We start from the raw sequence: 14,385 nt of genomic DNA on the forward strand, positions 1-14,385 counted from the left end.
TTTTTATTTCAGCCCAATCCCATTGCTTTTTGGCCTGTCTTTGATCACTGTGATAGATGTTGTTGACTTCCCAAGTCCCACTTATTCCCAGCCACTTCCCAGGTTCTCCTCCCCTTCCCTGTGCACAGTCCTGTCCACACTGGAGCCCTCTAGTCTAGATATTATAGTCCAGTGCTAATCTTGTCTTTCAGTCTGTAAATATTAAACAATTGGATAAATCAATAATTTATAAGGTATATAATATTCCGGTATATTGTTCAAAAGCTTAAAATTCCCCGAAGACCCAATATCCTCTTTTGATAAGGTGGAATTTGAATTAAGATTACTGGGATGCACTTCCCATCTCCAATTGGCGCATAACGCTGGAATCTGCATTCTCTGTTGAGTCCATACTTAAAGGAAGACAAAATAGTGAAGTCACAGAGAGACATGGTCTAAGGAAGCACTGGGTAATTCAAGGGAATTCCTGTCCAGCACATAATAGGTGCTCAACAAGGTTAGCAGAATATGAAAGACTGGGGATCCAGACACAACTCTTAGTCCATTACTGGTGGTGTGAGAGAGGATCTGGGCTTGGAAGCTGAGGGAGGCCAGAGGGTGGAAGTGCAGTGACTCTCATCAAGTAGACAGTTGTGAGGGCTTCAGGGAGGTTGCTGATGAAGGGATAAAGCTTGAAATCCCTCAGCAAGGGAATCTCGGGCCCTGTCAGTCTCTAATGGACCTCTTTTTGTTTTCCCATCCTGTGTCTCGTCCTTTAACCACAAACTACTGGAGAAATCATAGACAAGAAACAATTGCCCCTCACTTGTGTGCAAGGAAGCACAGGAAGGAGAGCAAGGGTAATCCAATTTCCCGCTACAACTCTCTCCACAGGTCAACTCACTCACTTCTTCATTTGGAAGCACCTAATGCTTCTCCCCTTGGACTCCACCCTATGTCTCTCTGAGGCTATTGGTCAACTCACTGCTCGTTATAAACTTTTCAACTTTTTTTTAGTTAAAGTTTTAATAGCTGTTTTTTTAAGATGATACAAAATGTGTACATATGTATGTATATATATATTTAATTTTATTATTTTTTACTTTAGATGAAGGTTTACAGAACAAACTAGCTTCTTATTAAATAGTACACATATTGTTTTGTGACATTGGTTGACAACCTCACGACATGGCAACACTCTCCCTTCTAGACCTTGGGTTCCCTATTACCAGCTTTCCTATCCCTGCCTGCCTTTTAGTCCTTGCCTCTGAGCTGGTGTGTCCTTTTCGTCTCATTTTGTTTTATGGGCCTGTCTAATCTTTGACTGAATGGTGAACCTCAGGAGTGACTTCATTACTGAGCTAAAATTGTCCCGGGGGCCATACTCTCAGGATTTCTTCAGTTTCTGTCAGGCCAGTAAGTCTGGTCTTTTTCTGAGTTAGAATTTTGTTCTACACTTTTCTGCAGCTGTGTCCAGGACCCTCTATTGTGATGCCTGTCAGAGCACCATTTAGTTGTACCGGACTCAGTCTGGTGGAGGCTGTGGTAGATGTGGTCCATTAGTCCTTTGGACTAATCTTTCCCTTGTGCCTTTAGTTTTCTTCATTCTTTCTTGTCCCTGACATGGTGAGACCAATAGAGTATTGTCTTAGTCATCTAGTACTGCTGTAACAGAAATACCACAAGTGGATGGCTTTAACAAAAAGATATTTATTTCTTCACTGTAAAGTAGGCTAAAAGTCAAAATTCAGGGCATCAGCTCCATGGCAACGCTTCTCTCTTCCAGCCATCTCATCAATGTTCCCCCGGACTAGGAGCTTCTTCATACAGGGACCTCAGGTCCAAAGGAAGCACTCTGCTCTCGGCACCGCTTTCTTGGTGATATGAGGTCCCCTATTTTTCTGCTCACCTCTCTCTTTTAGATCTTAAGAGATTGCCTTAAGACACAATCCAGTCTTGTAGATTGAGTCTTGCTTCACTAACACAACTGCCGCCCGTCCTCCCTCATTTACATCATAGGGGCAGGATTTACAACATATAGGAAAATCACACTATACTGGGGATCATGGCCCAGCCCAATTGATACACGCATTTTTGGGGGGACATAATTCAATCCATGACAACTATCTTAGATGACTGCTCCCAAGCTTTTAAGACCCCAGATGCTACTCACCAAAATAGAATGTAGAACATTTTCCTTATAAACTATGTTATGCCAATTGAGCTAGACGTTCCCCGAGACCATGGTCCCCACAGCTCTCAGCCCAGTAATTCAGTCCTTCAAGGAGTTTGGATGTTATCTATGGAGTTTCCATGACCTTGCCTTGTACAAGTTGTGCTAGCTATCCCAGCACTGTGTACTCTCTTACCCGTCATCAAAGTTACCACTTATCTATTGTCTATTCAGTGTTTTTTCCTCCCACTTCTCCTCTCCTTTGTAGCCATCAAAGATTGTTTCTTTTTGTGTTCAAATCTTTTCATGAGTTTTTATAGTAGTGGTCTCATACAATATTTGTCCTTTTGTGATTGACTTATTTCACTCGGCAGAAGGCTGTCCAGATTCATCCACCTTGTGAGATGTTTCGTGGACTCATCATTGTTCTTTATCATTGTGTAGTACTCCATTACGTCTATGTACCATAGTTTGTTTATCCATTCATCTGTCGATGAGCATCTAGGTGGTTTCCACCTTTTTGCTATTGTGAGCAATACTGCAATGAATATGGGTGTGCATATGTCTATTCATGTGATGGCTCTTATTTCTCTAGAATATGTTGGATCATATGGTATTTCTATTTCTAGCTTTCTAAGGAAGTGCCATATCATTTTCTAAAATGGTTGTACCATTTGGCTTGGTTAAATTTTGTATTGTCGTAAGAGACAACCCACAGAGTGGGAGAAAATGTTGGGGAACCATGTATCTGATAAGAGTTTAATATCCAGAATATATAAAGAATTCTTACAACTTAACAAGAAGAAGACAACCAAATTTAAAAAAAAAAAAGTGCAAAGGATCCGAATAGACATTTCACCAAAGAGGATACACAAATGGCCAAAAAGCACATAAAAAGATGCTCAAGCTCATTAGCTATTGCTGTTGTTATGTGCCATCAAGTTGGTTCCAACTCAGAGCAATGCTACAGGGCACAGTAGAACTGCCTTATAGGGTTACCTAGGCTATAAATCTCTACAGGAGCACATCACCAGGTATTTTCTTCCAAGGAGTGGCTGATGGGTTCGAATCACCAACTTTTTAGTTAGCAGCTGAGCACTGGAAGATGCAAATGTAAACCACAATGAGATATTGCTTCATCCCCATTAGAATGGCTAAAATTAAAGAATCAGAATATAACAAATGTTGGCAAGGATGTAGAGGATTTGGAACCCTCATCCATTGCTGGTGAAATGAAAAATTGTACAGCTTCTGTGCAAAATAGTTTGGTGGTTCTTCAAAAAGTTAAACTAGAATTACCACATGACCCAGCAATTCCACTTTTAGGTATGTACCCAGCAGTGATGTAAAAAGACACACCAATGTTCTTTGTATCAGTACTGACAATAGCCAAAAGGCGGAAACAACCTGTCTTAGTTATCTAGTGCTACTGTAATGGAAATACCACAAGTGGATGTCTTTAACAAATAGAAATTTCTTTCACAGTTTAGGAGGCTAGAAGTCCAAATTTAGGGCTCCAGCTCCAGCTGAAGGCTTACTCTCTGTCAGCTCTGGGAGAAGGTCCTTGAAATCAATCCTTCCCAGTTAAGGAGCTTCTCAGTGCAGGGACCCTAGGTCTAAAGAATGTGCTTATTCTCCTGGCTCTTGTTTCATGGTGGTATGACATCGCCCTGTCTCTCTGCTTGCTTCTCTCTTTTATAGCTCAAAAGAGATTGAATTAAGACATAACTTAATCTTGTAGATTGAGTCCTTACTCATTAATATAACTGCCTCTAATCCCACCTCATTAACATCGTAGAGGTAGGATTTATAACACATAGGAAAATCACATCCCATGACAAAATGGTAGACAATCCCACAATACTGGGAATCATGGACTAGCCAAGTTGACACATATTTTTGGGGAACACAATTCAATCCATGACATAACCCAATACCCATCAACAGATAAATGGGGTATATACATACAATGGAATATTATTCTGTCATAAAGAAAATGAAATCCTGATATGTGCTGCAACATGGATGAGCCTTGAAAACATTATGCAAAGTGAAATAAGTCAATCGCAAAAGGACAAATATTGTATGATCTCACTAATATGAAGTACTTAGGATGTTGTTGTTGTTGTTAGGTGCTGTGAAGTCAGTTCTTACTCATAGCAACCCTATGTACAACAGAACGAAACACTGCCCGGTACTGTGCCATCCTCACAATCATTGTCACACTTGAATGCTTTGTTGCAGCCACTGTGTCAATCCATCTCCTTGAGGGTCTTCCTCTTTTTTGCTGACCCTCTACTTTACCAAGCATGATGTCCTTCTCCAGGGACTGATGCCTCCTGATAACATGTCCAATGTATGTGAGATGTGTAGTCTTGCCATCCTTGCTTCTATGGAGCATTCTGGTTGTACTTCTTCCAAGACAGATTTGTTCTTTCTTTTGGCAGTCCATGGTATATTCAATATTCTTTGCCAATACAATTCAAAGGCATCAGCTCTTTGGTCTTCGCTATTGTCCAGCTTTCACATGTATATGAGGCAATTGAAAACACCATGGCTTGGGTCAGGCTTGGGTCTTCAAGGTGACATCTTTGCTTTTTAACACTTTGAAGAGTTCTTTTGCTTCAGATCTTGCCCAGTGCAATGCGTCATTTCATTTCATGACTCTTGCTTGCATGGGTGTTGATTCTGGATACAAGTAAAGTGAAATCCTTGACAACTTCAATCTTTTCTCCATTTATCAAGATGCTGCTTATTGGTACAGTTGTGATAATTTTTGTTTTCTTTATGTTAAGGTGTAATCCATACTGAAGGCTGTGGTCTTTGATCATCATCAGTAAGTGCTTCAAGTTCTCTTTACTTTCAGCAAGCAAGGTCGTGTCATCTGCATAACGCAGGTTGTTAATGAGTCTTCCTCCAATCCTGATGCCCTGTTCTTCTTCATATAGTCCAGCTTTTTGGATTATTTGCTCAACATACAGATTGAATAAGTATAGTGAAAGGATACAACCCTGATGCACACATTTCCTGACTTTAAACCACTCAGTATCCCCTCATTCTGTTCGAATGACTGCCTCTTGGTCTAAGTACGGGTTCCTCATAAACACAATTAAGTGTTAGGGAATTTCCATTCTTCCCAGTGCTATCAATAATTTGTTATGATCCACACAGTCGAATGCCTTCATTTAGTCAATAAACATCTTTCTGGTATTCTCTGCTTTTAGCCAAGATCTGTCTGACATCAGCAATGATATCCCTGCTTCCATGTCCTCTTCTGAATCCAGCTTGAATTTCTGGGAGTTCCTGTGGATGTACTGTTGCAGCCACTTTTGGATGATCTTCAGCAAAATTTTACTCGTGTGTGATATTAATACGGCACTGAGGTTTGAGGAGGTTTAGGTGATATTAATGATATTATTGGATAATTTCTGCATTTGATTGGATCACCTTTCTTGGGAATCAGCATAAATATGGATCTCTTCCAGTCGGTTGACCAGGTAGCTTGCAGCGCTTAAAAGCTATGATGAGCTATGGCTGTTAACCATAAAGGCAGGCAGTTCGAATCCACCATAGGTTTCCTTGGAAACCTATGGGGCAGTTCTACTCTGCCTATAAAATTGCTGTGAGTCGGAATCAACTCAACAGCAATGGGTTTGGTTTTATTTATTTATTTTAGACCTATAACTAGACTTAAGTCCCAGCGAGCCCCAAAAGGTGAAATACAAAGTGTGACCCAGGAGGAGGTACATAGAATAGGTAAATATATTAAGATCAGAGTTTAATAGTGGTTACCAGGAGTGACCCCCACGTGTCTATCAGTTTGTTGTATTGTGGGTGCTTGCATGTTGCTGTGATGCTGGAAGCTATGCCACTGGTATTCAGATACCAGCAGGGTCACCCATGGAGGACAGGTTTCAGCTGAGCTTCCAGACTAAGACGGACTAGGAAGAAGGACCCAGCAGTCTACTTCTGAAAAGCATTAGCCAGTCAAAACCTTATGAATAGCAGTGAAACATTGTCTGGTATAGTGCTGGAAGATGAGCTCCCCAGGTTGGAAGGCACTCAAAAGATGACTGGGAAAGAGCTGCCTCCTCAAAGTAGAGTCGACCTTAATGACGTGGATGGAATAAAACTTTTGGGACCTTCATTTGCTGATGTGGCACAACTCAAAATGAGAAGAAACAGCTACAAACATCCATTAATAACTGGAACCTGGAATGTATGAAGTATGAATCTAGGAAAATGATAAATTGTCAAAAATGAACTGGAATGCAAAAACATCAATACCCTAGGCATTAGTGAGCTGAAATGGACTGGTATTGGCCATTTTGAATTGGACAATCATGTAGTCCACTATGTTGGGAAGGACAACTTGAAGAGGAATGGTGTTGCATTCATCATCAAAAAGAATGTTTCTGAAGGGAAGGACAACACTCAATACATGGAAGGTCAGCTCAATTGGACTGGACCAAAAGCAAAGAAGTTTCCAGAATAAAATGAATGCTTCAAAGGTCAGCGGAGCAAGGGCGGAGGTTTGGGAACCATGGTTTAAGGGAACTTCTAAGTCAATTGGCAAAATAATTCTATTATGAAAACATTCTGCATCCCACTTTGAAAGGTGGCATCTGGGGTCTTAAATGCTAACAAGCGGCCATCTAAGATGCATCAATTGGTCTCAACCCACCTGGAGCAAAGGAGAATGAAGAACACCAAGGTCACACGACAACTAAGAGCCCAAGAGACAGAAAGGGCCACATGAACCAGAGACCTACATCATATTGAGACCAGAAAAACTAGTTGGTGCCCAGCCACAATCGATGACTGCCCTGACAGGGAGCACAACAGAGAACCCCAGAGGGAGCAGGAGATCAGTGGGATGCAGACCCCAAATTCTCATAAAAAGACCAGACTTAATGGTCTGACTGAGACTAGAGGAATCCCGGCGGTCATGGTCCCCAAACCTTCTGTTGGCACAGGACAGGAACCATCCCCGAAGACAACTCATCAGACATGAAAGGGACTGGACAGTGGGTAGGAGAGAGATGCTGATGAAGAGCGAGCTAATTATATCAGGCGGACACTTGAGACTGTGTTGGCATCTCCTGTCTGGAGGGGGGATGGGAGGATAGAGAGAGTTGGAAGCTGGCAAAAATGTCACGAAAGGAGATACTGGAAGGGCTGACTGATTAGGGGGAGAGCAAGTAGGTGTACGGAGTAAGACGTATATAAACTTATATATGACAGTCTGACTTGATTTGTAAATGTTCACTTGAAGCTCAATAAAAGTTAATTAAAAAAAAAAAAAAAGAATGTTTCAAGATCTATCCTGAAGTACAATGCTGTCAGTGATAGGACAATATCCATACGCCTACAAGGAAGACCAGTTAATATGACTATTATTCAAATTTACGCACCAACCACTAGGGCCAAAGATGAAGAAATAGAAGATTTTTATCAGCTGCTACAGCCTGAAATTGATCAAACATGCAGTCAAGATGCATTGGTAATTACTGGCGATTGGAATGCAAAAGTTGGAAACAAAGGAGAAGGATCAGTAGTTGGAAAATATGGCCTTAGTGATAGAAACAATGCCAGAGATCGAATGACAGAATTTTGCAAGACCAACGACTTCTTCATTGCAAATACCTTCTTTCACCAACATAAATGGCAACTGTACACATGGACCTCACCAGATGGAACTCACAGAAATCAAATTGACTACATCTGTGGAAAGAGACAATGGAAAAGCTCAATATCACCAGTCAGAACAAGGCCAGGGGCCAACTATGGAAGAGACCATCAGTTGCTCATATGCAAGTTCAAGCCGAAACTGAAGAAAATCAGAGCAACTCCACGAAAGCCAAAATATGACCTTGAGTATATCCCACCTGAATTTAGAGACCATCTGAAGAGCAGATTTGATGCATTGAACACTAGGGACCGAAGACCAAATGAGTTGTGGAATGACATCAAGGACATCATCCATGAAGAAAGCAAGAGGTCATTGAAAAGACAGGAAAGAAAGAAAAGACTAAGATGGATGTCAGAGGAGACTCTGAAACTTGCTCCCGAACGTCGAGCAGCTAAAGCAAAAGGAAGAATTGATGAAGTAAAAGAACTGAACAGAAGATTTCAAAGGGTGTCTCGAGAAGACAAAGTAAAGTATTATAAAGACATGTGCAAAGAACTAGAGATAGAAAACCAAAAGGGAAGAACACGCTCGGTGTTTCTCAAGCAGAAAGAACTGAAGAAAAAATTTAAGCCTCGAGTTGCAATAGTGAAGGATTCTATGGGGAAAATATTAAACGACACAGGAAGCATCAAAAGAAGATGGAAGGAATAGAGTCATTATACCAATAAGAATTAGTTGATGTTCAACCATTTCAAGAGATGACATATGATGAGGAACTGATGGTACTGAAGGAAGAAGTCCAGGCTGCTCTGAAGGCATTGGCAAAAAACAAGGCTCCAGGAATTGATGGAATATCAATTCAGATGTTTCAACAAACAGATGCAGTGCTGGAGGTGCTCACTCAGCTATGCCAAGAAATATGGAAGACCATATTTGGCCAACTGACTGGAAGAGATCCATATTTATGCCTCTTCCCAAGAAAGGCTATCCAACTGAATGTGGAAATTATAGAACAATATCATTAATATCACATGCAAGGAAAATTTTGCTGAAGATCATTCAAAAATGGCTGCAGCAGTATATCGACAGGGAACTGCCAGAAATTCAGGCTGGTTTCAGAAGAGGATGTGGGGCCAGGGATATCATTGCTGATGTCAGATGGATCCTGGCTGAAAGCAGAGAATACCAGAAGGATGTTTACCTGTGTTTTATTGACTATGCAAAGGCATTTGACTGTGTGGATCATAACAATTATGGATAACATTGCGAAGAATGGGAATTCCAGATCACTTAATTGTGCTCATAAGGAACCTTTACATAGATCAAGAGGCGGTTGTTCAGACAGAACAAGGGGGTACTGACTGGTTTAAAGTCAGGAAAGATGTGCGTCAGGGTTGTATTCTTTCACCTTACCTATTCAATCTGTATGCCGAGCAAATATTACGAGAAGCTGGACTATATGTAGAAGAACAGGGCATCAGGATTGAAGGAAGACTCATTAACAATCTGCGTTATGCAGATGACACAACCTTGCTTCCTGAAAGTGAAGAGGACTTGAAGCACTTACTAATGAAGATCAGAGACCACAGCCTTCAGTATGGATTGCACCTCAACATAAAGAAAACAAATATCCTCACAACTGGACCAAAGAACAACATTATGATAAATGGAGCAAAGATTGAAGTTGTCAAGGATTTCATCTTACTTGGATCCACAATCAACAGCCATGGAAGCAGCAGTCAAGAAATCAAAAGACGTAGCGCACTGGATAAATATGCTGCAAAGGACCTCTTCAAAGTGTTGAAGAGCAAAGATGTCACCTTGAAGACCAAGGTGTGCCTGACCCAAGCCATGGTATTTTCAATCGCATCATATGCATGTGAAAGCTGGACAATGAATAAGGAAGACCGAAGAATTGACATCTTTGAATTGTGGCTTTGGCAAAGAATATTCAATATACCATGGATTGCCAAAAGAACGAACAAATCTATCTTAGAAGAAGTACAACCAGAATGCTCCTTAGAGGCAAGGTTGGCGAGACTGCGTCTTACATACTTTGGACATGTTGTCAGGAGGAATCAGTCCCTGGAGAAGGACATCATGCTTGGCAGAGTACAGTGTCAGCAGAAAAGAGGAAGGCCCTCAACGAGGTGGACTGACACAGTGGCTGCAACAATGAGCTCAAGCATAACAACGATTGTAAGGATGGCTCAGGACAGGGCAGTGTTTCGTTCTGTTGTGCATAGGGTCGCTATGAGTTGGAACCGACTGAACAGCACCTAACAACATCAACAACAACCAGGAGTGAGATGAAGGGGTGATGGAAGAATTATTGTTTAAGGAGCATTGAGTTTTTGTTTATGGAGGTGGAAAATTTGGCAAAGGACATTGGTGATGATTGCACAGCTGACCGATGTAATTGATCTCACTGAATTATATATGTGAAAAATGTTGAATTGGAAAATGTGGTGTTATTAATATTTTTACAATTGAACATATACATAATTTTAATTTTTATAATTAAATTATGATATATACATAAGAAAAATGCCATTTTAACATTTTAAGTGTACAGTCCAGTGACACTAATTACAGTCAGCATGTTGTACTACCATCACCACTATACATTTCTAAATGTATTTTATCACCCCAAACAGAAACCCTGTACCCAATCAGGTATAACTTGCATTCCTCCCTTCCCCAGTCACTTGTAACCACTAGTAAACTTTAGTCACTATGCATTTGCCTATTCTAAATATTTCATATAACTGGGATCATCCAATATTTGTCCTTTGCATCTGACTTACTTCTCTCAGCATAATGTTCTCAAGATTCATCCATGTCATAACATTTGTCAGAACTTCATTCCATTTTAAGGGTGAATAGTGTTTCATTCTATGGATATAACGCATTTTGTTTATCCATTCGCCTTTTGAGGAACATTCAAGTTTCCACCTTTTGGCTGTGTCGAATAATACCGCAATAAACATTGGTGTCAGCTCAGAGCCAGTATCCAGTAATCAGGATAGTCTGACTTGAATGGATTTATGACATTGGCTACTTAGCTGTGGTGTCCCTAGGAGTGAAGTAGATAGGAAACCTACTATTGATCTCTACAATCAGATAATTCTAAGTCAAGTGAACAGCAGCCTAACTCAAATTGTCAGAATAGAGAATCACAGCCCCTCAATCAATTCCCAGACTTGAGCAAGTTTAAAGACCCACAACCCCTTGAATGAAAGGGAGACCAGGCCCCCTTGAGGAAGGACTTCAATATACTGCCAAAAATTTATACTGTTAATCTCTCTCCCAGCCTTCCCCAAAGGAATCTACAGCCTTTTACAAGAGTGACTGTTCATTGGTGGAAAAAAAAAATCAGACTTTTCAGAGGTTACTGGATACTGGCTCTGACCGACACTAATTCCAGGAGACCCAAAACATCACCAGTCAGAGTGGGAGCATATAGAGGTCAGGTTATTAATGGAGTCTTAGCTCATATCCATCTCACAGTCGGGCCAGGTGGTCCCCGAATCCATCCTGTAGTGATTTCTCCAGTTCCAGAATGTATAATTGGAATAGATATACTCAGCAACTGGCAGAACCCCCACATTTGATCTCTGACAAATGGAGTAAGGACTATTATGGTAGGAAAAGTCAAGTGGACCCGTCAGAACTGCCCTTATGTAGGAAAATAGTAAACCAAAAGCAATACTGCATTCCTGAAGGGATTGTGGAGATTACTGCCATCACCACCACATCCCCATTCAACTCACCTATTTGGCATGTGCAAAAAAACAGATGGATCTTGGAGAATGACAGTGGATTATTGAAAACTTAACCAGGTGGTGACTCCAATTGCAACTAGTTCTAGATTTGGTTACATTGCTTGAGCAAATGAATACATCTCCTGGTACCTGGTATGCAGCTAATGATCTGTTCAACGCCTTTTTTTCAATTCCAGTTTTGAAGGAACTCCAGAAGCAGTTTGCCTTCAGCTGGCAAGGCCAGCAATACACCTTCACTCTCCTACCTCAGAGGTATATCAACTCTCCAGCCCTATGTCATAATGTAGTCTGCAGAAAACTTGATTGCCTTTCCCTTCCTAAACACATCACACTGTTACACTATATTGGTGACATTATGCTGATTGGACCTAGTAAGAAGACGTTTCAATGACTCTGGGCTTATTGGTAAAACGTTTGTTAGAGAGTGAGAAATTAATCTGACAAAAATTCAGGCATCTTCTACTTCAGTGAAATTCCTAGGGGTCCAGTGATATGGGGCATGTTAAGGTATTCCTCGTAAAGTGAAGGAAAAGTTGCTGCATCTGACCCCACCCAAAACCAAAAAGGAGGCACAATGCCTGGTGGGCATGTATGGATTTTGGAGGCAACATATCCCTCATTTAGGTGTGTTATTCCAGCATATTTATTAAATGCCTCAAAAAGCTGCTAGTTTTGAGTAGGCCTCAGAACAAGACAAGGCTATTCAACAAGTTCAGGCTGTCATGCAAGCCGCTCTGCCACTTGGGCCATATGATCTTGCTGATTCAATGGTGCCTGAAGTACCAATGGCAGATAGAGATATTGTTTGGAGTCTTTGGCAGGCCTCTATTGATGAATCACAGTGCAGATCCTTAGAATTTTGGAGCAAAGCACTGCTATTCTCTGCAGATAACTACTCTCCTTTTGAGAAACAGCTTTTTGCTTGTTACTGGACTTTAGTAGAGACTGAATACTTAACCATGGGCCACCAAGTCACCAAGTAGCCTGAGCTTCCCATCATGAACTGAGTGTTGTGTGACCCACAGAGCCATCAAGTCAGATGTGCACAGCAACAATTCATCATTAAATGAAAATGGTATATATGAGATCCTGCCTGAGCAAGACCTTAAGGCACTAGTAAGTTGCCCATCATCTCCACTCCTGTCACATTACCTGCCCTTCCCCAGTATACACCTATGGCCTCATGGGAAGTTCCTTCTGACTGGTTGACTGAGAAAGAGAAAACTCTTGTCTGGTTTACAGATGGTGTTGTGAAATATGCAGGCACCACTAGAAAGTGGACAGCAGCAGCACTACAGCCACTCTCTGGAACCTCCTTGAAGGGCGGTGGTGAAGGGAAATACTCCTAATGGGCAGACCTTTGAGCAATGCACCTGGTTGTTCACTTTGCTTGGAAGGAGAAATGGCCAGAGGTGCGATTGTATACTGATTCATGGCCTATGGCCAATGATTTGGCTGGATAGTCAGGGACTTCGAAGGAACATGATTGGAAAATTGGAGACAAGGAGTTATGGGGAAGAGGTATGTGGCTATACCTCCCTGAATGGGCTGAAGAAGTGTAAGACACTTTTGTCTCACTTGAATGCTCACCAAAGGGTGACCTCGGTAGAGGAGGATTTTAGCAGTCAAGTGGACATGATGACGTGTTCTGTGGAAAACGGTCATCCTGTTTTCACAGCCGCTCCTGAAATTGCCCAATAGGCTTGTGAACAAAGTGGCCTTGGTGGCAGGAATAGAGGTTGTGCATGGGCTCAGCAACATAGACTTCCACTCAACAAGGCTGATTTGACTACAGCCTCTGCTGGGTGTCCGATCTGCCAGCAACAGAGACCAACACTGAGTCCCCAATATGGCACCATTCCTTGAGGTGATCAGCCAGCAACTTAGTAGCAAGTTAATTACATTGGACTGCTTCCATCATGGAAAAGGCAGCAATTTGTTCTTACTGGAATAAGCATTTACTCTGGATATGGATTTGCCTTCCCTGCACGCAGTGCTTATGCCAAAACTACCATCTGTTATCCACTATAATTATCTTAGTTATCTAGTGCTGCTGTAACAGAAATACCACAAGTGGATGGCTTTAACAAAGAGAAATTTATTGTGTCACTGTCTAGTAGGCTACAAGTCCAAATTCAGTGCATTAGCTCCAGGGGAAGGCTTTCTTTCTCTGTTGGCTCTGGAAGAAGGTCCTTGTCATCAGTCTTCCCTTGGTCTGGGAGAATCTCAGTGCAGGAACCTTAGGTCCAAAGGACATACTCTGCTCCCGATACTGCTTTCTTGGTGGTATGAGGTCCCCATGTCTCTCTGCCCATTTCTCTCTTTTATGTCCCAAAAGAGATTGGCTTAACACACTACCTAATCTTGTAGACTTCATCAATATAACTGCTGCTAATCCATCTTATTACATCACAGCGATAGGATTTACAACATATAGGAACATTACACAAAGTGGTGGATAATCACACAATACTGAGAATCATGGCCCAGCTAAGTTGACAGATACTTTGGGGGGACACAATTCAATGCATGACAATCATGGTATCCCACACAGCATCGTCTCAGATCAAGGGACTCAATTCACAGCAAATGAAGTGTGGCAATAGGCTCATGATCATGGAATTCACTGGTCTTACCATGTTCCCCATCATCCCGAAGCAGTTGGCTTGACAGAATGATGGAATGGTCTTCTAAAGACACAATTACAGTGCCAACTAGGTGGCAATACCTTGCAGGGTTGGGACAATGTCTAAACTAGTGTCCAGTATATGGTGCTATTTCTCAGATAGCCAGGATTCGTGGGTCCAGGAATCAAG

This window comes from Elephas maximus, chromosome 4, assembly GCF_024166365.1.
Source record: "Elephas maximus indicus isolate mEleMax1 chromosome 4, mEleMax1 primary haplotype, whole genome shotgun sequence".
In the NCBI taxonomy this organism is placed as follows: Eukaryota; Metazoa; Chordata; class Mammalia; order Proboscidea; family Elephantidae; genus Elephas; species Elephas maximus.